This window comes from Pongo pygmaeus, chromosome 18, assembly GCF_028885625.2.
Source record: "Pongo pygmaeus isolate AG05252 chromosome 18, NHGRI_mPonPyg2-v2.0_pri, whole genome shotgun sequence".
Lineage (NCBI taxonomy): Eukaryota > Metazoa > Chordata > Mammalia > Primates > Hominidae > Pongo > Pongo pygmaeus.
The window spans coordinates 41,009,250-41,034,894 of record NC_072391.2 but is presented as its reverse complement, the minus strand read 5'-3'; positions in this window follow the sequence as shown (position 1 = coordinate 41,034,894).

Sequence of the window (25,645 nt, the reverse complement as noted above, 5' to 3'; positions counted from 1 at the left end):
GCATATGCAGGAAAAGGTAATATCTTCACTTGAAAACTAGACAGAGGCATTCTCAGAAACTTCTTTCTGATGTGTGCCTTGAACTTCCGGAGTTGAACCTTCCTCTTCATAGAGCAGTTATATAATAGTCTTTAAGTATAATCTGTAAGTGGATATGTGGAGAACTTTGAGGACTGTGCTGGAAAAGGAAATGTCTTCCCATAGAAAGGAGACAGAAGCATTCTCAGAAGCTTCTCTGTGATGTCGGCATTCAACTCACAGAGTTGAACCTTCCTTTTGATAGAGCAGTTTTCAAACACACTTTGTGGATTCCGCAATTGGTTATTTGGAGAGTTTTGAGGCCTGTACTGGAAAAGGAAATATCTTCAGGTAAAAACTAGACAGAAGCATTCTCAGAAACTTCGTTGTGATGTTTGCATTCAACTCACGGAGTTGAACCCTCTTTTTGATTGCGCAGTTTTAAATCACTGTCTTTGTTGAATCTCCAAGTGGATATTTGGAGCGATTTGGGGCATATTCTGGAAAAGGAAATATCCTCACTTGAAAACTAGATAGAAGAAGTCCCAGAAACTCCTTTGTGACGTCTGCTTTCGACTCACAGAGTTGAACCTTCCTTTTCACAGAGCAGTTTGGAAACACTCTTTTTGTAGAATCTGCGAGTGGTTATTCGGAGAGCTTCGAGGCCCATGCTGGAAATGGAAATACCTTCACATAAAAACTAGACAGAAGTGTTCTCAGAAATTTCTCTGTGATGTGTGCATTGAAATCACAGAGTTGATCCTTCCTATTGATAGAGCAATTTTGTAACACTGTTTTAGTAGAATCTGCAAGTGGATTCTTGGGAGATTTGAGGCCTATGCTGGAAAACGAAATATGTTCACATAGAAACTAGACGGAAGCATTATCAGAAACTTCTCTGTGATGTGTGCATTAAACTCACAGAGTTGAACATTGCTTTTGATGGAGCAGTTTTGAAACACTCTTTTCGTAGAATCTGCAAGTGGTTATTTAGAGCGCTTTGAGGCCTACGCTGCAAATGGAAATATCTTCACATAAAAACTAGACAGAAGCATTCTCAGAAATTCCTTTGTGATGTGTGCATTCAACTCACAGAGATGAAGCTTCCTTTTCACAGGGCACTTTTGAAACACTGTGTTTGTGGGAACTACAAGTGGATATTTGGAGTGATTGCGGCCTCTGGTGGAAAAGCAAATATCATCAAATGAAAACTACACATAGGCATTCTCAGAAACTTCTTTGTGTGTGTGCATTCAACTCACAGAGTTGAAGAGTCCCTTTGGTAGAGCAGTTTTGAAGCACTCTTTTTGTAGAATCTGCGAGTGGTTATTCGGAGAGCTTTGAGTCCCATGCTGGAAAAGGAAATAACTTCACATAAAAACTGGACAGAAGCATTCTCAGAAAAGTCTCTGTGATGTGTGCATTCAACTCACAGAGTTGAGCCTGCCTTTTCATACAGCATTTTTGTAACACTCTTTCAGTATAATCTGCAAGTGGATCTTTGGGGCGCTTTGAGGCCTATGCTGGAAAACGAAATATCTTCACATAAAAATTAGACGGAAGCATTATCAGAAACTTCTCTGTGATGTGCGCATTCAACTCACAGGGTTGAACGTGCCTTTCGATACAGCCGTTTTCGAACGCTCGTTTTGTGGCATCTGCATTTCGGAATTTGGAGTGCTTTGAGGCCTATACTGGAAAAGGAAATATCCTCACATAGAAACTAGACAGAAGCATTCTCAGAAACTTCTTTGTGATGTGTGCATTCAACTCACAGGGTTCGACCTTCCTTTTGCTACAACAGTTTTGAAACACTCTTTTTGTAGAATCTGCAAGTGGTTATTTGGAGCGCTTCGAGGCCTATGAGTAAAAGGAAATATCTTCAGAGAAAACTAGCCAGAAGCATTCTCAGAAACTTCTGTGTGATGAGTACATTCCACTCACAGAGTTGAACGTTCCCTTTCACCGAGCAGTTCTGAAACACTCTTTTTGTAGAATCTGCAAGTGGCTACTTAGAGCGCTTTGAGACCTATGCTGGAAAGTGAAATATCTTCACATAAAAACTAGACAGAAGCATTCCCAGAAACTTCTCTGTGAAGTGTGCATTCAATTCACAGAGCTGAATCTTTCTTTTGATAGAGAAGTTTTGAGACACTCTTTCTGTAGAATCTGCAAGTGAATATCTGGAGCGCTTTGAGTCCTAGGCTGGAAAAGAAAGTATCTTCACATAGAAACTAGACAGAAGCATTCTCAAAGACTTCTCTGTGATGTGTGCATTCAACTCACAGAGTTGAAACATCCTTTTGATTTGGCAGTTTTAAAACAATCATTTTGTAGAATCTGCTAGTGGATATTTGCAGTATTTTGAGGCATATGCAGGAAAAGGTAATATCTTCACTTGAAAACTAGACAGAGGCATTCTCAGAAACTTCTTTCTGATGTGTGCCTTGAACTTCCGGAGTTGAACCTTCCTCTTCATAGAGCAGTTATATAATAGTCTTTAAGTATAATCTGCAAGTGGATATGTGGAGAACTTTGAGGACTGTGCCGGAAAAGGAAATGTCTTCCCATAGAAAGGAGACGGAAGCATTCTCAGAAGCTTCTCTGTGATGTCGGCATTCAACTCACAGAGTTGAACCTTCCTTTAGATAGAGCAGTTTTGAAACACACTTTGTGGATTCCGCAATTGGTTATTTGGAGAGTTTTGAGGCCTGTACTGGAAAAGGAAATATCTTCAGGTAAAAACTAGACAGAAGCATTCTCAGAAACTTCGTTGTGATGTTTGCATTCAACTCACGGAGTTGAACCCTCTTTTTGATTGCGCAGTTTTAAATCACTGTCTTTGTTGAATCTCCAAGTGGATATTTGGAGCGATTTGGGGCATATTCTGGAAAAGGAAATATCCTCACTTGAAAACTAGATAGAAGAAGTCCCAGAAACTCCTTTGTGCTCCTTTCAGAAACTCCTTTCTGCTTTCGACTCACAGAGTTGAACCTTCCTTTTCACAGAGCAGTTTGGAAACACTCTTTTTGTAGAATCTGTGAGTGGTTATTCGGAGAGCTTCGAGGCCCATGCAGGAAATGGAAATACCTTCACATAAAAACTAGACAGAAGCGTTCTCAGAAATTTCTCTGTGATGTGTGCATTGATCTCACAGAGTTGATCCTTCCTATTGATAGAGCATTTTTGTAACACTGTTTTAGTAGAATCTGCAAGTGGATTCTTGGGGAGATTTGAGGCCTCTGCTGGAAAACGAAATATCTTCACATAGAAACTAGACGGAAGCATTATCAGAAACTTCTCTGTGATATGTGCATTAAACTCACAGAGTTGAACATTGCTTTTGATGGAGCAGTTTTGAAACACTCTTTTCGTAGAATCTGCAAGTGGTTATTTAGAGCGCTTTGAGGCCTACGCTGCAAATGGAAATATCTTCACATAAAAACTAGACAGAAGCATTCTCAGAAATTCCTTTGTGATGTGTGCATTCAACTCACAGAGATGAAGCTTCCTTTTCACAGGGCACTTTTGAAACACTGTGTTTGTGGGAACTACAAGTGGATATTTGGAGTGATTGCGGCCTCTGGTGGAAAAGCAAATATCATCAAATGAAAACTACACATAGGCATTCTCAGAAACTTCTTTGTGTGTGTGCATTCAACTCACAGAGTTGAAGAGTCCTTTTGGTAGAGCAGTTTTGAAGCACTCTTTTTGTAGAATCTGCGAGTGGTTATTCGGAGAGCTTTGAGGCCCATGCTGGAAAAGGAAATATCTTCACATAAAAACTGGACAGAAGCATTCTCAGAAAATTCTCTGTGATGTGTGCATTCAACTCACAGAGTTGAGCCTGCCTTTTCATACAGCATTTTTGTAACACTCTTTCAGTATAATCTGCAAGTGGATCTTTGGGGCGCTTTGAGGCCTATGCTGGAAAACGAAATATCTTCACATAAAAATTAGACGGAAGCATTATCAGAAACTTCTCTGTGATGTGCGCATTCAACTCACAGGGTTGAACGTGCCTTTTGATACAGCCGTTTTCAAACGCTCGTTTTGTGGCATCTGCATTTCGGAATTTGGAGTGCTTTGAGGCCTATACTGGAAAAGGAAATATCCTCACATAGAAACTAGACAGAAGCATTCTCAGAAACTTCTTTGTGATGTGTGCATTCAACTCACAGGGTTCGACCTTCCTTTTGCTACAACAGTTTTGAAACACTCTTTTTGTAGAATCTGCAAGTGGTTATTTGGAGCGCTTCGAGGCCTATGAGTAAAAGGAAATATCTTCAGAGAAAACTAGCCAGAAGCATTCTCAGAAACTTCTGTGTGATGAGTACATTCCACTCACAGAGTTGAACGTTCCCTTTCACCGAGCAGTTCTGAAACACTCTTTTTGTAGAATCTGCAAGTGGCTACTTAGAGCGCTTTGAGACCTATGCTGGAAAGTGAAATATCTTCACATAAAAACTAGACAGAAGCATTCCCAGAAACTTCTCTGTGAAGTGTGCATTCAATTCACAGAGCTGAATCTTTCTTTTGATAGAGAAGTTTTGAGACACTCTTTCTGTAGAATCTGCAAGTGAATATCTGGAGCGCTTTGAGTCCTAGGCTGGAAAAGAAAGTATCTTCACATAGAAACTAGACAGAAGCATTCTCAAAGACTTCTCTGTGATGTGTGCATTCAAGTCACAGAGTTGAAACATCCTTTTGATTTGGCAGTTTTAAAACAATCATTTTGTAGAATCTGCTGGTGGATATTTGCAGTATTTTGAGGCATATGCAGGAAAAGGTAATATCTTCACTTGAAAACTAGACAGAGGCATTCTCAGAAACTTCTTTCTGATGTGTGCCTTGAACTTCCGGAGTTGAACCTTCCTCTTCATAGAGCAGTTATATAATAGTCTTTAAGTATAATCTGCAAGTGGATATGTGGAGAACTTTGAGGACTGTGCTGGAAAAGGAAATGTCTTCCCATAGAAAGGAGACGGAAGCATTCTCAGAAGCTTCTCTGTGATGTCGGCATTGAACTCACAGAGTTGAACCTTCCTTTTGATAAAGCAGTTTTCAAACACACTTTGTGGATTCTGCAATTGGTTATTTGGAGAGTTTTGAGGCCTGTACTGGAAAAGGAAATATCTTCAGGTAAAAACTAGACAGAAACATTCTCAGAAACTTCGTTGTGATGTTTGCATTCAACTCACGGAGTTGAACCCTCTTTTTGATTGCGCAGTTTTAAATCACTGTCTTTGTTGAATCTCCAAGTGGATATTTGGAGCGATTTGGGGCATATTCTGGAAAAGGAAATATCCTCACTTGAAAACTAGATAGAAGAAGTCCCAGAAACTCCTTTGTGACGTCTGCTTTCGACTCACAGAGTTGAACCTTCCTTTTCACAGAGCAGTTTGGAAACACTCTTTTTGTAGAATCTGCGAGTGGTTATTCGGAGAGCTTCGAGGCCCATGCTGGAAATGGAAATACCTTCACATAAAAACTAGACAGAAGCGTTCTCAGAAATTTCTCTGTGATGTGTGCATTGAACTCACAGAGTTGATCCTTCCTATTGATAGAGCATTTTTGTAGCACTGTTTTAGTAGAATCCGCAAGTGGATTCTTGGGGAGATTTGAGGCCTATGCTGGAAAACGAAATATCTTCACATAGAAACTAGACGGAAGCATTATCAGAAACTTCTCTGTGATGTGTGCATTAAACTCACAGAGTTGAACATTGCTTTTGATGGAGCAGTTTTGAAACACTCTTTTCGTAGAATCTGCAAGTGGTTATTTAGAGCGCTTTGAGGCCTACGCTGCAAATGGAAATATCTTCACATAAAAACTAGACAGAAGCATTCTCAGAAATTCCTTTGTGATGTGTGCATTCAACTCACAGAGATGAAGCTTCCTTTTCACAGGGCACTTTTGAAACACTGTGTTTGTGGGAACTACAAGTGGATATTTGGAGTGATTGCGGCCTCTGGTGGAAAAGCAAATATCATCAAATGAAAACTACACATAGGCATTCTCAGAAACTTCTGTGTGTGTGTGCATTCAACTCACAGAGTTGAAGAGTCCTTTTGGTAGAGCAGTTTTGAAGCACTCTTTTTGTAGAATCTGCGAGTGGTTATTCGGAGAGCTTTGAGGCCCATGCTGGAAAAGGAAATATCTTCACATAAAAACTGGACAGAAGCATTCTCAGAAAAGTCTCTGTGATGTGTGCATTCAACTCACAGAGTTGAGCCTGCCTTTTCATACAGCATTTTTGTAACACTCTTTCAGTATAATCTGCAAGTGGATATTTGGGGCGCTTTGAGGCCTATGCTGGAAAACGAAATATCTTCACATAAAAATTAGACGGAAGCATTATCAGAAACTTCTCTGTGATGTGCGCATTCAACTCACAGGGTTGAACGTGCCTTTCGATACAGCCGTTTTCAAACGCTCGTTTTGTGGCATCTGCATTTCGGAATTTGGAGTGCTTTGAGGCCTATACTGGAAAAGGAAATATCCTCACATAGAAACTAGACAGAAGCATTCTCAGAAACTTCTTTGTGATGTGTGCATTCAACTCACAGGGTTCGACCTTCCTTTTGCTACAACAGTTTTGAAACACTCTTTTTGTAGAATCTGCAAGTGGTTATTTGGAGCGCTTCGAGGCCTATGAGTAAAAGGAAATATCTTCAGAGAAAACTAGCCAGAAGCATTCTCAGAAACTTCTGTGTGATGAGTACATTCCACTCACAGAGTTGAACGTTCCCTTTCACCGAGCAGTTCTGAAACACTCTTTTTGTAGAATCTGCAAGTGGCTACTTAGAGCGCTTTGAGACCTATGCTGGAAAGTGAAATATCTTCACATAAAAACTAGACAGAAGCATTCCCAGAAACTTCTCTGTGAAGTGTGCATTCAATTCACAGAGCTGAATCTTTCTTTTGATAGAGAAGTTTTGAGACACTCTTTCTGTAGAATCTGCAAGTGAATATCTGGAGCGCTTTGAGTCCTAGGCTGGAAAAGAAAGTATCTTCACATAGAAACTAGACAGAAGCATTCTCAAAGACTTCTCTGTGATGTGTGCATTCAAGTCACAGAGTTGAAACATCCTTTTGATTTGGCAGTTTTAAAACAATCATTTTGTAGAATCTGCTAGTGGATATTTGCAGTATTTTGAGGCATATGCAGGAAAAGGTAATATCTTCACTTGAAAACTAGACAGAGGCATTCTCAGAAACTTCTTTCTGATGTGTGCCTTGAACTTCCAGAGTTGAACCTTCCTCTTCATAGAGCAGTTATATAATAGTCTTTAAGTATAATCTGCAAGTGGATATGTGGAGAACTTTGAGGACTGTGCTGGAAAAGGAAATGTCTTCCCATAGAAAGGAGACGGAAGCATTCTCAGAAGCTTCTCTGTGATGTCGGCATTCAACTCACAGAGTTGAACCTTCCTTTTGATAGAGCAGTTTTCAAACACACTTTGTGGATTCTGCAATTGGTTATTTGGAGAGTTTTGAGGCCTGTACTGGAAAAGGAAATATCTTCAGGTAAAAACTAGACAGAAGCATTCTCAGAAACTTCGTTGTGATGTTTGCATTCAACTCACGGAGTTGAACCCTCTTTTTGATTGCGCAGTTTTAAATCACTGTCTTTGTTGAATATCCAAGTGGATATTTGGAGCGATTTGGGGCATATTCTGGAAAAGGAAATATCCTCAATTGAAAACTAGATAGAAGAAGTCCCAGAAACTCCTTTGTGACGTCTGCTTTCGACTCACAGAGTTGAACCTTCCTTTTCACAGAGCAGTTTGGAAACACTCTTTTTGTAGAATCTGCGAGTGGTTATTCGGAGAGCTTCGAGGCCCATGCTGGAAATGGAAATACCTTCACATAAAAACTAGACAGAAGCGTTCTCAGAAATTTCTCTGTGATGTGTGCATTGAACTCACAGAGTTGATCCTTCCTATTGATAGAGCAATTTTGTAACACTGTTTTAGTAGAATCCGCAAGTGGATTCTTGGGGAGATTTGAGGCCTATGCTGGAAAACGAAATATCTTCACATAGAAACTAGACGGAAGCATTATCAGAAACTTCTCTGTGATGTGTGCATTAAACTCACAGAGTTGAACATTGCTTTTGATGGAGCAGTTTCGAAACACTCTTTTCGTAGAATCTGCAAGTGGTTATTTAGAGCGATTTGAGGCCTACACTGCAAATGGAAATATCTTCACATAAAAACTAGACAGAAGCATTCTCAGAAATTCCTTTGTGATGTGTGCATTCAACTCACAGAGATGAAGCTTCCTTTTCACAGGGCACTTTTGAAACACTGTGTTTGTGGGAACTACAAGTGGATATTTGGAGTGATTGCGGCCTCTGGTGGAAAAGCAAATATCATCAAATGAAAACTACACATAGGCATTCTCAGAAACTTCTTTGTGTGTGTGCATTCAACTCACAGAGTTGAAGAGTCCTTTTGGTAGAGCAGTTTTGAAGCACTCTTTTTGTAGAATCTGCGAGTGGTTATTCGGAGAGCTTTGAGGCCCATGCTGGAAAAGGAAATATCTTCACATAAAAACTGGACAGAAGCATTCTCAGAAAATTCTCTGTGATGTGTGCATTCAACTCACAGAGTTGAGCCTGCCTTTTCATACAGCATTTTTGTAACACTCTTTCAGTATAATCTGCAAGTGGATATTTTGGGCGCTTTGAGGCCTATGCTGGAAAACGAAATATCTTCACATAAAAATTAGACGGAAGCATTATCAGAAACTTCTCTGTGATGTGCGCATTCAACTCACAGGGTTGAACGTGCCTTTCGATAGAGCCGTTTTCAAACGCTCGTTTTGTGGCATCTGGATTTCGGAATTTGGAGTGCTTTGAGGCCTATACTGGAAAAGGAAATATCCTCACATAGAAACTAGACAGAAGCATTCTCAGAAACTTCTTTGTGATGTGTGCATTCAACTCACAGGGTTCGACCTTCCTTTTGCTACAACAGTTTTGAAACACTCTTTTTGTAGAATCTGCAAGTGGTTATTTGGAGCGCTTCGAGGCCTATGAGTAAAAGGAAATATCTTCAGAGAAAACTAGCCAGAAGCATTCTCAGAAACTTCTGTGTGATGAGTACATTCCACTCACAGAGTTGAACGTTCCCTTTCACCGAGCAGTTCTGAAACACTCTTTTTTGTAGAATCTGCATGTGGCTACTTAGAGCGCTTTGAGACCTATGCTGGAAAGTGAAATATCTTCACATAAAAACTAGACAGAAGCATTCCCAGAAACTTCTCTGTGAAGTGTGCATTCAATTCACAGAGCTGAATCTTTCTTTTGATAGAGAAGTTTTGAGACACTCTTTCTGTAGAATCTGCAAGTGAATATCTGGAGCGCTTTGAGTCCTAGGCTGGAAAAGAAAGTATCTTCACATAGAAACTAGACAGAAGCATTCTCAAAGACTTCTCTGTGATGTGTGCATTCAACTCACAGAGTTGAAACATCCTTTTGATTTGGCAGTATTAAAACAATCATTTTGTAGAATCTGCTAGTGGATATTTGCAGTATTTTGAGGCATATGCAGGAAAAGGTAATATCTTCACTTGAAAACTAGACAGAGGCATTCTCAGAAACTTCTTTCTGATGTGTGCCTTGAACTTCCAGAGTTGAACCTTCCTCTTCATAGAGCAGTTATATAATAGTCTTTAAGTATAATCTGCAAGTGGATATGTGGAGAACTTTGAGGACTGTGCTGGAAAAGGAAATGTCTTCCCATAGAAAGGAGACGGAAGCATTCTCAGAAGCTTCTCTGTGATGTCGGCATTCAACTCACAGAGTTGAACCTTCCTTTTGATAGAGCAGTTTTCAAACACACTTTGTGGATTCTGCAATTGGTTATTTGGAGAGTTTTGAGGCCTGTACTGGAAAAGGAAATATCTTCAGGTAAAAACTAGACAGAAGCATTCTCAGAAACTTCGTTGTGATGTTTGCATTCAACTCACGGAGTTGAACCCTCTTTTTGATTGCGCAGTTTTAAATCACTGTCTTTGTTGAATATCCAAGTGGATATTTGGAGCGATTTGGGGCATATTCTGGAAAAGGAAATATCCTCAATTGAAAACTAGATAGAAGAAGTCCCAGAAACTCCTTTGTGACGTCTGCTTTCGACTCACAGAGTTGAACCTTCCTTTTCACAGAGCAGTTTGGAAACACTCTTTTTGTAGAATCTGCGAGTGGTTATTCGGAGAGCTTCGAGGCCCATGCTGGAAATGGAAATACCTTCACATAAAAACTAGACAGAAGCGTTCTCAGAAATTTCTCTGTGATGTGTGCATTGAACTCACAGAGTTGATCCTTCCTATTGATAGAGCAATTTTGTAACACTGTTTTAGTAGAATCCGCAAGTGGATTCTTGGGGAGATTTGAGGCCTATGCTGGAAAACGAAATATCTTCACATAGAAACTAGACGGAAGCATTATCAGAAACTTCTCTGTGATGTGTGCATTAAACTCACAGAGTTGAACATTGCTTTTGATGGAGCAGTTTCGAAACACTCTTTTCGTAGAATCTGCAAGTGGTTATTTAGAGCGATTTGAGGCCTACACTGCAAATGGAAATATCTTCACATAAAAACTAGACAGAAGCATTCTCAGAAATTCCTTTGTGATGTGTGCATTCAACTCACAGAGATGAAGCTTCCTTTTCACAGGGCACTTTTGAAACACTGTGTTTGTGGGAACTACAAGTGGATATTTGGAGTGATTGCGGCCTCTGGTGGAAAAGCAAATATCATCAAATGAAAACTACACATAGGCATTCTCAGAAACTTCTTTGTGTGTGTGCATTCAACTCACAGAGTTGAAGAGTCCTTTTGGTAGAGCAGTTTTGAAGCACTCTTTTTGTAGAATCTGCGAGTGGTTATTCGGAGAGCTTTGAGGCCCATGCTGGAAAAGGAAATATCTTCACATAAAAACTGGACAGAAGCATTCTCAGAAAATTCTCTGTGATGTGTGCATTCAACTCACAGAGTTGAGCCTGCCTTTTCATACAGCATTTTTGTAACACTCTTTCAGTATAATCTGCAAGTGGATATTTTGGGCGCTTTGAGGCCTATGCTGGAAAACGAAATATCTTCACATAAAAATTAGACGGAAGCATTATCAGAAACTTCTCTGTGATGTGCGCATTCAACTCACAGGGTTGAACGTGCCTTTCGATAGAGCCGTTTTCAAACGCTCGTTTTGTGGCATCTGGATTTCGGAATTTGGAGTGCTTTGAGGCCTATACTGGAAAAGGAAATATCCTCACATAGAAACTAGACAGAAGCATTCTCAGAAACTTCTTTGTGATGTGTGCATTCAACTCACAGGGTTCGACCTTCCTTTTGCTACAACAGTTTTGAAACACTCTTTTTGTAGAATCTGCAAGTGGTTATTTGGAGCGCTTCGAGGCCTATGAGTAAAAGGAAATATCTTCAGAGAAAACTAGCCAGAAGCATTCTCAGAAACTTCTGTGTGATGAGTACATTCCACTCACAGAGTTGAACGTTCCCTTTCACCGAGCAGTTCTGAAACACTCCTTTTTGTAGAATCTGCATGTGGCTACTTAGAGCGCTTTGAGACCTATGCTGGAAAGTGAAATATCTTCACATAAAAACTAGACAGAAGCATTCCCAGAAACTTCTCTGTGAAGTGTGCATTCAATTCACAGAGCTGAATCTTTCTTTTGATAGAGAAGTTTTGAGACACTCTTTCTGTAGAATCTGCAAGTGAATATCTGGAGCGCTTTGAGTCCTAGGCTGGAAAAGAAAGTATCTTCACATAGAAACTAGACAGAAGCATTCTCAAAGACTTCTCTGTGATGTGTGCATTCAACTCACAGAGTTGAAACATCCTTTTGATTTGGCAGTATTAAAACAATCATTTTGTAGAATCTGCTAGTGGATATTTGCAGTATTTTGAGGCATATGCAGGAAAAGGTAATATCTTCACTTGAAAACTAGACAGAGGCATTCTCAGAAACTTCTTTCTGATGTGTGCCTTGAACTTCCAGAGTTGAACCTTCCTCTTCATAGAGCAGTTATATAATAGTCTTTAAGTATAATCTGCAAGTGGATATGTGGAGAACTTTGAGGACTGTGCTGGAAAAGGAAATGTCTTCCCATAGAAAGGAGACGGAAGCATTCTCAGAAGCTTCTCTGTGATGTCGGCATTCAACTCACAGAGTTGAACCTTCCTTTTGATAGAGCAGTTTTCAAACACACTTTGTGGATTCTGCAATTGGTTATTTGGAGAGTTTTGAGGCCTGTACTGGAAAAGGAAATATCTTCAGGTAAAAACTAGACAGAAGCATTCTCAGAAACTTCGTTGTGATGTTTGCATTCAACTCACGGAGTTGAACCCTCTTTTTGATTGCGCAGTTTTAAATCACTGTCTTTGTTGAATCTCCAAGTGGATATTTGGAGCGATTTGGGGCATATTCTGGAAAAGGAAATATCCTCAATTGAAAACTAGATAGAAGAAGTCCCAGAAACTCCTTTGTGACGTCTGCTTTCGACTCACAGAGTTGAACCTTCCTTTTCACAGAGCAGTTTGGAAACACTCTTTTTGTAGAATCTGCGAGTGGTTATTCGGAGAGCTTCGAGGCCCATGCTGGAAATGGAAATACCTTCACATAAAAACTAGACAGAAGCGTTCTCAGAAATTTCTCTGTGATGTGTGCATTGAACTCACAGAGTTGATCCTTCCTATTGATAGAGCAATTTTGTAACACTGTTTTAGTAGAATCCGCAAGTGGATTCTTGGGGAGATTTGAGGCCTATGCTGGAAAACGAAATATCTTCACATAGAAACTAGACGGAAGCATTATCAGAAACTTCTCTGTGATGTGTGCATTAAACTCACAGAGTTGAACATTGCTTTTGATGGAGCAGTTTCGAAACACTCTTTTCGTAGAATCTGCAAGTGGTTATTTAGAGCGATTTGAGGCCTACGCTGCAAATGGAAATATCTTCACATAAAAACTAGACAGAAGCATTCTCAGAAATTCCTTTGTGATGTGTGCATTCAACTCACAGAGATGAAGCTTCCTTTTCACAGGGCACTTTTGAAACACTGTGTTTGTGGGAACTACAAGTGGATATTTGGAGTGATTGCGGCCTCTGGTGGAAAAGCAAATATCATCAAATGAAAACTACACATAGGCATTCTCAGAAACTTCTTTGTGTGTGTGCATTCAACTCACAGAGTTGAAGAGTCCTTTTGGTAGAGCAGTTTTGAAGCACTCTTTTTGTAGAATCTGCGAGTGGTTATTCGGAGAGCTTTGAGGCCCATGCTGGAAAAGGAAATATCTTCACATAAAAACTGGACAGAAGCATTCTCAGAAAAGTCTCTGTGATGTGTGCATTCAACTCACAGAGTTGAGCCTGCCTTTTCATACAGCATTTTTGTAACACTCTTTCAGTATAATCTGCAAGTGGATATTTTGGGCGCTTTGAGGCCTATGCTGGAAAACGAAATATCTTCACATAAAAATTAGACGGAAGCATTATCAGAAACTTCTCTGTGATGTGCGCATTCAACTCACAGGGTTGAACGTGCCTTTTGATACAGCCGTTTTCAAACGCTCGTTTTGTGGCATCTGGATTTCGGAATTTGGAGTGCTTTGAGGCCTATACTGGAAAAGGAAATATCCTCACATAGAAACTAGACAGAAGCATTCTCAGAAACTTCTTTGTGATGTGTGCATTCAACTCACAGGGTTCGACCTTCCTTTTGCTACAACAGTTTTGAAACACTCTTTTTGTAGAATCTGCAAGTGGTTATTTGGAGCGCTTCGAGGCCTATGAGTAAAAGGAAATATCTTCAGAGAAAACTAGCCAGAAGCATTCTCAGAAACTTCTGTGTGATGAGTACATTCCACTCACAGAGTTGAACGTTCCCTTTCACCGAGCAGTTCTGAAACACTCTTTTTGTAGAATCTGCAAGTGGCTACTTAGAGCGCTTTGAGACCTATGCTGGAAAGTGAAATATCTTCACATAAAAACTAGACAGAAGCATTCCCAGAAACTTCTCTGTGAAGTGTGCATTCAATTCACAGAGCTGAATCTTTCTTTTGATAGAGAAGTTTTGAGACACTCTTTCTGTAGAATCTGCAAGTGAATATCTGGAGCGCTTTGAGTCCTAGGCTGGAAAAGAAAGTATCTTCACATAGAAACTAGACAGAAGCATTCTCAAAGACTTCTCTGTGATGTGTGCATTCAACTCACAGAGTTGAAACATCCTTTTGATTTGGCAGTTTTAAAACAATCATTTGGTAGAATCTGCTAGTGGATATTTGCAGTATTTTGAGGCATATGCAGGAAAAGGTAATATCTTCACTTGAAAACTAGACAGAGGCATTCTCAGAAACTTCTTTCTGATGTGTGCCTTGAACTTCCGGAGTTGAACCTTCCTCTTCATAGAGCAGTTATATAATAGTCTTTAAGTATAATCTGCAAGTGGATATGTGGAGAACTTTGGGGACTGTGCTGGAAAAGGAAATGTCTTCCCATAGAAAGGAGACGGAAGCATTCTCAGAAGCTTCTCTGTGATGTCGGCATTCAACTCACAGAGTTGAACCTTCCTTTTGATAGAGCAGTTTTCAAACACACTTTGTGGATACTGCAATTGGTTATTTGGAGAGTTTTGAGGCCTGTACTGGAAAAGGAAATATCTTCAGGTAAAAACTAGACAGAAGCATTCTCAGAAACTTCGTTGTGATGTTTGCATTCAACTCATGGAGTTGAACCCTCTTTTTGATTGCGCAGTTTTAAATCACTGTCTTTGTTGAATCTCCAAGTGGATATTTGGAGCGATTTGGGGCATATTCTGGAAAAGGAAATATCCTCACTTGAAAACTAGATAGAAGAAGTCCCAGAAACTCCTTTGTGACGTCTGCTTTCGACTCACAGAGTTGAACCTTCCTTTTCACAGAGCAGTTTGGAAACACTCTTTTTGTAGAATCTGCGAGTGGTTATTCGGAGAGCTTCGAGGCCCATGCTGGAAATGGAAATACCTTCACATAAAAACTAGACAGAAGCGTTCTCAGAAATTTCTCTGTGATGTGTGCATTGAACTCACAGAGTTGATCCTTCCTATTGATAGAGCATTTTTGTAGCACTGTTTTAGTAGAATCCGCAAGTGGATTCTTGGGGAGATTTGAGGCCTATGCTGGAAAACGAAATATCTTCACATAGAAACTAGACGGAAGCATTATCAGAAACTTCTCTGTGATGTGTGCATTAAACTCACAGAGTTGAACATTGCTTTTGATGGAGCAGTTTTGAAACACTCTTTTCGTAGAATCTGCAAGTGGTTATTTAGAGCGCTTTGAGGCCTACGCTGCAAATGGAAATATCTTCACATAAAAACTAGACAGAAGCATTCTCAGAAATTCCTTTGTGATGTGTGCATTCAACTCACAGAGATGAAGCTTCCTTTTCACAGGGCACTTTTGAAACACTGTGTTTGTGGGAACTACAAGTGGATATTTGGAGTGATTGCGGCCTCTGGTGGAAAAGCAAATATCATCAAATGAAAACTACACATAGGCATTCTCAGAAACTTCTTTGTGTGTGTGCATTCAACTCACAGAGTTGAAGAGTCCTTTTGGTAGAGCAGTTTTGAAGCACTCTTTTTGTAGAATCTGCGAGTGGTTATTCGGAGAGCTTTGAGGCCCATGCTGGAAAAGGAAATAACTTCACATAAAAAGTGGACAGAAGCATTCTCAGAAAAGTCTCTGTGATGTGAGCATTCAACTCACAGAGTTGAGCCTGCCTTTTCATACAGCATTTTTGTAACACTCTTTCAGTATAATCTGCAAGTGGATATTTGGGGCGCTTTGAGGCCTATGCTGGAAAACGAAATATCTTCACATAAAAATTAGACGGAAGCATTATCAGAAACTTCTCTGTGATGTGCGCATTCAACTCACAGGGTTGAACGTGCCTTTTGATACAGCCGTTTTCAAACGCTCGTTTTGTGGCATCTGCATTTCGGAATTTGGAGTGCTTTGAGGCCTATACTGGAAAAGGAAATATCCTCACATAGAAACTAGACAGAAGCATTCTCAGAAACTTCTTTGTGATGTGTGCATTCAACTCACAGGGTTCGACCTTCCTTTTGCTACAACAGTTTTGAAACACTCTTTTTGTAGAATCTGCAAGTGGTTATTTGGAGCGCTTCGAGGCCTATGAGTAAAAGGAAATATCTTCAGAGAAAACTAGCCAGAAGCATTCTCAGAAACTTCTGTGTGATGAGTACATTCCACTCACAGAGTTGAACGTTCCCTTTCACCGAGCAGTTCTGAAACACTCTTTTTGTACAATCTGCAAGTGGCTACTTAGAGCGCTTTGAGACCTATGCTGGAAAGTGAAATATCTTCACATAAAAACTAGACAGAAGCATTCCCAGAAACTTCTCTGTGAAGTGTGCATTCAATTCACAGAGCTGAATCTTTCTTTTGATAGAGAAGTTTTGAGACACTCTTTCTGTAGAATCTGCAAGTGAATATCTGGAGCGCTTTGAGTCCTAGGCTGGAAAAGAAAGTATCTTCACATAGAAACTAGACAGAAGCATTCTCAAAGACTTCTCTGTGATGTGTGCATTCAACTCACAGAGTTGAAACATCCTTTTGATTTGGCAGTTTTAAAACAATCATTTTGTAGAATCTGCTAGTGGATATTTGCAGTATTTTGAGGCATATGCAGGAAAAGGTAATATCTTCACTTGAAAACTAGACAGAGGCATTCTCAGAAACTTCTTTCTGATGTGTGCTTTGAACTTCCGGAGTTGAACCTTCCTCTTCATAGAGCAGTTATATAATAGTCTTTAAGTATAATCTGCAAGTGGATATGTGGAGAACTTTGAGGACTGTGCTGGAAAAGGAAATGTCTTCCCATAGAAAGGAGACGGAAGCATTCTCAGAAGCTTCTCTGTGATGTCGGCATTCAACTCACAGAGTTGAACCTTCCTTTTGATAGAGCAGTTTTCAAACACACTTTGTGGATTCTGCAATTGGCTATTTGGAGAGTTTTGAGGCCTGTACTGGAAAAGGAAATATCTTCAGGTAAAAACTAGACAGAAGCATTCTCAGAAACTTCGTTGTGATGTTTGCATTCAACTCACGGAGTTGAACCCTCTTTTTGATTGCGCAGTTTTAAATCACTGTCTTTGTTGAATCTCCAAGTGGATATTTGGAGCGATTTGGGGCATATTCTGGAAAAGGAAATATCCTCACTTGAAAACTAGATAGAAGAAGTCCCAGAAACTCCTTTGTGACGTCTGCTTTCGACTCACAGAGTTGAACCTTCCTTTTCACAGAGCAGTTTGGAAACACTCTTTTTGTAGAATCTGCGAGTGGTTATTCGGAGAGCTTCGAGGCCCATGCTGGAAATGGAAATACCTTCACATAAAAACTAGACAGAAGCGTTCTCAGAAATTTCTCTGTGATGTGTGCATTGAACTCACAGAGTTGATCCTTCCTATTGATAGAGCATTTTTGTAACACTGTTTTAGTAGAATCCGCAAGTGGATTCTTGGGGAGATTTGAGGCCTATGCTGGAAAACGAAATATCTTCACATAGAAACTAGACGGAAGCATTATCAGAAACTTCTCTGTGATGTGTGCATTAAACTCACAGAGTTGAACATTGCTTTTGATGGAGCAGTTTTGAAACACTCTTTTCGTAGAATCTGCAAGTGGTTATTTAGAGCGCTTTGAGGCCTACGCTGCAAATGGAAATATCTTCACATAAAAACTAGACAGAAGCATTCTCAGAAATTCCTTTGTGATGTGTGCATTCAACTCACAGAGATGAAGCTTCCTTTTCACAGGGCACTTTTGAAACACTGTGTTTGTGGGAACTACAAGTGGATATTTGGAGTGATTGCGGCCTCTGGTGGAAAAGCAAATATCATCAAATGAAAACTACACATAGGCATTCTCAGAAACTTCTTTGTGTGTGTGCATTCAACTCACAGAGTTGAAGAGTCCTTTTGGTAGAGCAGTTTTGAAGCACTCTTTTTGTAGAATCTGCGAGTGGTTATTCGGAGAGCTTTGAGGCCCATGCTGGAAAAGGAAATATCTTCACATAAAAACTGGACAGAAGCATTCTCAGAAAATTCTCTGTGATGTGTGCATTCAACTCACAGAGTTGAGCCTGCCTTTTCATACAGCATTTTTGTAACACTCTTTCAGTATAATCTGCAAGTGGATCTTTGGGGCGCTTTGAGGCCTATGCTGGAAAACGAAATATCTTCACATAAAAATTAGACGGAAGCATTATCAGAAACTTCTCTGTGATGTGCGCATTCAACTCACAGGGTTGAACGTGCCTTTTGATAGAGCCGTTTTCAAACGCTCGTTTTGTGGCATCTGCATTTCGGAATTTGGAGTGCTTTGAGGCCTATACTGGAAAAGGAAATATCCTCACATAGAAACTAGACAGAAGCATTCTCAGAAACTTCTTTGTGATGTGTGCATTCAACTCACAGGGTTCGACCTTCCTTTTGCTACAACAGTTTTGAAACACTCTTTTTGTAGAATCTGCAAGTGGTTATTTGGAGCGCTTCGAGGCCTATGAGTAAAAGGAAATATCTTCAGAGAAAACTAGCCAGAAGCATTCTCAGAAACTTCTGTGTGATGAGTACATTCCACTCACAGAGTTGAACGTTCCCTTTCACCGAGCAGTTCTGAAACACTCTTTTTGAAGAATCTGCAAGTGGCTACTTAGAGCGCTTTGAGACCTATGCTGGAAAGTGAAATATCTTCACATAAAAACTAGACAGAAGCATTCCCAGAAACTTCTCTGTGAAGTGTGCATTCAATTCACAGAGCTGAATCTTTCTTTTGATAGAGAAGTTTTGAGACACTCTTTCTGTAGAATCTGCAAGTGAATATCTGGAGCGCTTTGAGTCCTAGGCTGGAAAAGAAAGTATCTTCACATAGAAACTAGACAGAAGCATTCTCAAAGACTTCTCTGTGATGTGTGCATTCAACTCACAGAGTTGAAACATCCTTTTGATTTGGCAGTTTTAAAACAATCATTTTGTAGAATCTGCTAGTGGATATTTGCAGTATTTTGAGGCATATGCAGGAAAAGGTAATATCTTCACTTGAAAACTAGACAGAGGCATTCTCAGAAACTTCTTTCTGATGTGTGCCTTGAACTTCCGGAGTTGAACCTTCCTCTTCATAGAGCAGTTATATAATAGTCTTTAAGTATAATCTGCAAGTGGATATGTGGAGAACTTTGAGGACTGTGCTGGAAAAGGAAATGTCTTCCCATAGAAAGGAGACGGAAGCATTCTCAGAAGCTTCTCTGTGATGTCGGCATTCAACTCACAGAGTTGAACCTTCCTTTAGATAGAGCAGTTTTCAAACACACTTTGTGGATTCTGCAATTGGTTATTTGGAGAGTTTTGAGGCCTGTACTGGAAAAGGAAATATCTTCAGGTAAAAACTAGACAGAAGCATTCTCAGAAACTTCGTTGTGATGTTTGCATTCAACTCACGGAGTTGAACCCTCTTTTTGATTGCGCAGTTTTAAATCACTGTCTTTGTTGAATCTCCAAGTGGATATTTGGAGCGATTTGGGGCATATTCTGGAAAAGGAAATATCCTCACTTGAAAACTAGATAGAAGAAGTCCCAGAAACTCCTTTGTGACGTCTGCTTTCGACTCACAGAGTTGAACCTTCCTTTTCACAGAGCAGTTTGGAAACACTCTTTTTGTAGAATCTGCGAGTGGTTATTCGGAGAGCTTCGAGGCCCATGCTGGAAATGGAAATACCTTCACATAAAAACTAGACAGAAGCGTTCTCAGAAATTTCTCTGTGATGTGTGCATTGAAATCACAGAGTTGATCCTTCCTATTGATAGAGCAATTTTGTAACACTGTTTTAGTAGAATCTGCAAGTGGATTCTTGGGGAGATTTGAGGCCTATGCTGGAAAACGAAATATCTTCACATAGAAACTAGACGGAAGCATTATCAGAAACTTCTCTGTGATGTGTGCATTAAACTCACAGAGTTGAACATTGCTTTTGATGGAGCAGTTTTGAAACACTCTTTTCGTAGAATCTGCAAGTGGTTATTTAGAGCGCTTTGAGGCCTACGCTGCAAATGGAAATATCTTCACATAAAAACTAGACAGAAGCATTCTCAGAAATTCCTTTGTGATGTGTGCATTCAACTCACAGAGATGAAGCTTCCTTTTCACAGGGCACTTTTGAAACACTGTGTTTGTGGGAACTACAAGTGGATATTTGGAGTGATTGCGGCCTCTGGTGGAAAAGCAAATATCATCAAATGAAAACTACACATAGGCATTCTCAGAAACTTCTTTGTGTGTGTGCATTCAACTCACAGAGTTGAAGAGTCCCTTTGGTAGAGCAGTTTTGAAGCACTCTTTTTGTAGAATCTGCGAGTGGTTATTCGGAGAGCTTTGAGTCCCATGCTGGAAAAGGAAATAACTTCACATAAAAACTGGACAGAAGCATTCTCAGAAAAGTCTCTGTGATGTGTGCATTCAACTCACAGAGTTGAGCCTGCCTTTTCATACAGCATTTTTGTAACACTCTTTCAGTATAATCTGCAAGTGGATCTTTGGGGCGCTTTGAGGCCTATGCTGGAAAACGAAATATCTTCACATAAAAATTAGACGGAAGCATTATCAGAAACTTCTCTGTGATGTGCGCATTCAACTCACAGGGTTGAACGTGCCTTTCGATACAGCCGTTTTCGAACGCTCGTTTTGTGGCATCTGCATTTCGGAATTTGGAGTGCTTTGAGGCCTATACTGGAAAAGGAAATATCCTCACATAGAAACTAGACAGAAGCATTCTCAGAAACTTCTTTGTGATGTGTGCATTCAACTCACAGGGTTCGACCTTCCTTTTGCTACAACAGTTTTGAAACACTCTTTTTGTAGAATCTGCAAGTGGTTATTTGGAGCGCTTCGAGGCCTATGAGTAAAAGGAAATATCTTCAGAGAAAACTAGCCAGAAGCATTCTCAGAAACTTCTGTGTGATGAGTACATTCCACTCACAGAGTTGAACGTTCCCTTTCACCGAGCAGTTCTGAAACACTCTTTTTGTAGAATCTGCAAGTGGCTACTTAGAGCGCTTTGAGACCTATGCTGGAAAGTGAAATATCTTCACATAAAAACTAGACAGAAGCATTCCCAGAAACTTCTCTGTGAAGTGTGCATTCAATTCACAGAGCTGAATCTTTCTTTTGATAGAGAAGTTTTGAGACACTCTTTCTGTAGAATCTGCAAGTGAATATCTGGAGCGCTTTGAGTCCTAGGCTGGAAAAGAAAGTATCTTCACATAGAAACTAGACAGAAGCATTCTCAAAGACTTCTCTGTGATGTGTGCATTCAACTCACAGAGTTAAAACATCCTTTTGATTTGGCAGTTTTAAAACAATCATTTTGTAGAATCTGCTAGTGGATATTTGCAGTATTTTGAGGCATATGCAGGAAAAGGTAATATCTTCACTTGAAAACTAGACAGAGGCATTCTCAGAAACTTCTTTCTGATGTGTGCCTTGAACTTCCGGAGTTGAACCTTCCTCTTCAGAGAGCAGTTATATAATAGTCTTTAAGTATAATCTGCAAGTGGATATGTGGAGAACTTTGAGGACTGTGCTGGAAAAGGAAATGTCTTCCCATAGAAAGGAGACGGAAGCATTCTCAGAAGCTTCTCTGTGATGTCGGCATTCAACTCACAGAGTTGAACCTTCCTTTAGATAGAGCAGTTTTCAAACACACTTTGTGGATTCCGCAATTGGTTATTTGGAGAGTTTTGAGGCCTGTACTGGAAAAGGAAATATCTTCAGGTAAAAACTAGACAGAAGCATTCTCAGAAACTTCGTTGTGATGTTTGCATTCAACTCACGGAGCTGAACCCTCTTTTTGATTGCGCAGTTTTAAATCACTGTCTTTGTTGAATCTCCAAGTGGATATTTGGAGCGATTTGGGGCATATTCTGGAAAAGGAAATATCCTCACTTGAAAACTAGATAGAAGAAGTCCCAGAAACTCCTTTGTGACGTCTGCTTTCGACTCACAGAGTTGAACCTTCCTTTTCACAGAGCAGTTTGGAAACACTCTTTTTGTAGAATCTGCGAGTGGTTATTCGGAGAGCTTCGAGGCCCATGCTGGAAATGGAAATACCTTCACATAAAAACTAGACAGAAGCGTTCTCAGAAATTTCTCTGTGATGTGTGCATTGAAATCACAGAGTTGATCCTTCCTATTGATAGAGCAATTTTGTAACACTGTTTTAGTAGAATCTGCAAGTGGATTCTTGGGGAGATTTGAGGCCTATGCTGGAAAACGAAATATCTTCACATAGAAACTAGACGGAAGCATTATCAGAAACTTCTCTGTGATGTGTGCATTAAACTCACAGAGTTGAACATTGCTTTTGATGGAGCAGTTTTGAAACACTCTTTTCGTAGAATCTGCAAGTGGTTATTTAGAGCGCTTTGAGGCCTACGCTGCAAATGGAAATATCTTCACATAAAAACTAGACAGAAGCATTCTCAGAAATTCCTTTGTGATGTGTGCATTCAACTCACAGAGATGAAGCTTCCTTTTCACAGGGCACTTTTGAAACACTGTGTTTGTGGGAACTACAAGTGGATATTTGGAGTGATTGCGGCCTCTGGTGGAAAAGCAAATATCATCAAATGAAAACTACACATAGGCATTCTCAGAAACTTCTTTGTGTGTGTGCATTCAACTCACAGAGTTGAAGAGTCCCTTTGGTAGAGCAGTTTTGAAGCACTCTTTTTGTAGAATCTGCGAGTGGTTATTCGGAGAGCTTTGAGGCCCATGCTGGAAAAGGAAATAACTTCACATAAAAACTGGACAGAAGCATTCTCAGAAAAGTCTCTGTGATGTGTGCATTCAACTCACAGAGTTGAGCCTGCCTTTTCATACAGCATTTTTGTAACACTCTTTCAGTATAATCTGCAAGTGGATCTTTGGGGCGCTTTGAGGCCTATGCTGGAAAACGAAATATCTTCACATAAAAATTAGACGGAAGCATTATCAGAAACTTCTCTGTGATGTGCGCATTCAACTCACAGGGTTGAACGTGCCTTTCGATACAGCCGTTTTCGAACGCTCGTTTTGTGGCATCTGCATTTCGGAATTTGGAGTGCTTTGAGGCCTATACTGGAAAAGGAAATATCCTCACATAGAAACTAGACAGAAGCATTCTCAGAAACTTCTTTGTGATGTGTGCATTCAACTCACAGGGTTCGACCTTCCTTTTGCTACAACAGTTTTGAAACACTCTTTTTGTAGAATCTGCAAGTGGTTATTTGGAGCGCTTCGAGGCCTATGAGTAAAAGGAAATATCTTCAGAGAAAACTAGCCAGAAGCATTCTCAGAAACTTCTGTGTGATGAGTACATTCCACTCACAGAGTTGAACGTTCCCTTTCACCGAGCAGTTCTGAAACACTCTTTTTGTAGAATCTGCAAGTGGCTACTTAGAGCGCTTTGAGACCTATGCTGGAAAGTGAAATATCTTCACATAAAAACTAGACAGAAGCATTCCCAGAAACTTCTCTGTGAAGTGTGCATTCAATTCACAGAGCTGAATCTTTCTTTTGATAGAGAAGTTTTGAGACACTCTTTCTGTAGAATCTGCAAGTGAATATCTGGAGCGCTTTGAGTCCTAGGCTGGAAAAGAAAGTATCTTCACATAGAAACTAGACAGAAGCATTCTCAAAGACTTCTCTGTGATGTGTGCATTCAAGTCACAGAGTTGAAACATCCTTTTGATTTGGCAGTTTTAAAACAATCATTTTGTAGAATCTGCTAGTGGATATTTGCAGTATTTTGAGGCATATGCAGGAAAAGGTAATATCTTCACTTGAAAACTAGACAGAGGCATTCTCAGAAACTTCTTTCTGATGTGTGCCTTGAACTTCTGGAGTTGAACCTTCCTCTTCAGAGAGCAGTTATATAATAGTCTTTAAGTATAATCTGCAAGTGGATATGTGGAGAACTTTGAGGACTGTGCTGGAAAAGGAAATGTCTTCCCATAGAAAGGAGACGGAAGCATTCTCAGAAGCTTCTCTGTGATGTCGGCATTCAACTCACAGAGTTGAACCTTCCTTTTGATAGAGCAGTTTTCAAACACACTTTGTGGATTCCGCAATTGGTTATTTGGAGAGTTTTGAGGCCTGTACTGGAAAAGGAAATATCTTCAGGTAAAAACTAGACAGAAGCATTCTCAGAAACTTCGTTGTGATGTTTGGATTCAACTCACGGAGTTGAACCCTCTTTTTGATTGCGCAGTTTTAAATCACTGTCTTTGTTGAATCTCCAAGTGGATATTTGGAGCGATTTGGGGCATATTCTGGAAAAGGAAATATCCTCACTTGAAAACTAGATAGAAGAAGTCCCAGAAACTCCTTTGTGACGTCTGCTTTCGACTCACAGAGTTGAACCTTCCTTTTCACAGAGCAGTTTGGAAACACTCTTTTTGTAGAATCTGCGAGTGGTTATTCGGAGAGCTTCGAGGCCCATGCAGGAAATGGAAATACCTTCACATAAAAACTAGACAGAAGCGTTCTCAGAAATTTCTCTGTGATGTGTGCATTGAACTCACAGAGTTGATCCTTCCTATTGATAGAGCATTTTTGTAACACTGTTTTAGTAGAATCTGCAAGTGGATTCTTGGGGAGATTTGAGGCCTATGCTGGAAAACGAAATATCTTCACATAGAAACTAGACGGAAGCATTATCAGAAACTTCTCTGTGATGTGTGCATTAAACTCACAGAGTTGAACATTGCTTTTGATGGAGCAGTTTTGAAACACTCTTTTCGTAGAATCTGCAAGTGGTTATTTAGAGCGCTTTGAGGCCTACGCTGCAAATGGAAATATCTTCACATAAAAACTAGACAGAAGCATTCTCAGAAATTCCTTTGTGATGTGTGCATTCAACTCACAGAGATGAAGCTTCCTTTTCACAGGGCACTTTTGAAACACTGTGTTTGTGGGAACTACAAGTGGATATTTGGAGTGATTGCGGCCTCTGGTGGAAAAGCAAATATCATCAAATGAAAACTACACATAGGCATTCTCAGAAACTTCTTTGTGTGTGTGCATTCAACTCACAGAGTTGAAGAGTCCTTTTGGTAGAGCAGTTTTGAAGCACTCTTTTTGTAGAATCTGCGAGTGGTTATTCGGAGAGCTTTGAGGCCCATGCTGGAAAAGGAAATAACTTCACATAAAAACTGGACAGAAGCATTCTCAGAAAAGTCTCTGTGATGTGTGCATTCAACTCACAGAGTTGAGCCTGCCTTTTCATACAGCATTTTTGTAACACTCTTTCAGTATAATCTGCAAGTGGATCTTTGGGGCGCTTTGAGGCCTATGCTGGAAAACGAAATATCTTCACATAAAAATTAGACGGAAGCATTATCAGAAACTTCTCTGTGATGTGCGCATTCAACTCACAGGGTTGAACGTGCCTTTCGATACAGCCGTTTTCAAACGCTCGTTTTGTGGCATCTGCATTTCGGAATTTGGAGTGCTTTGAGGCCTATACTGGAAAAGGAAATATCCTCACATAGAAACTAGAC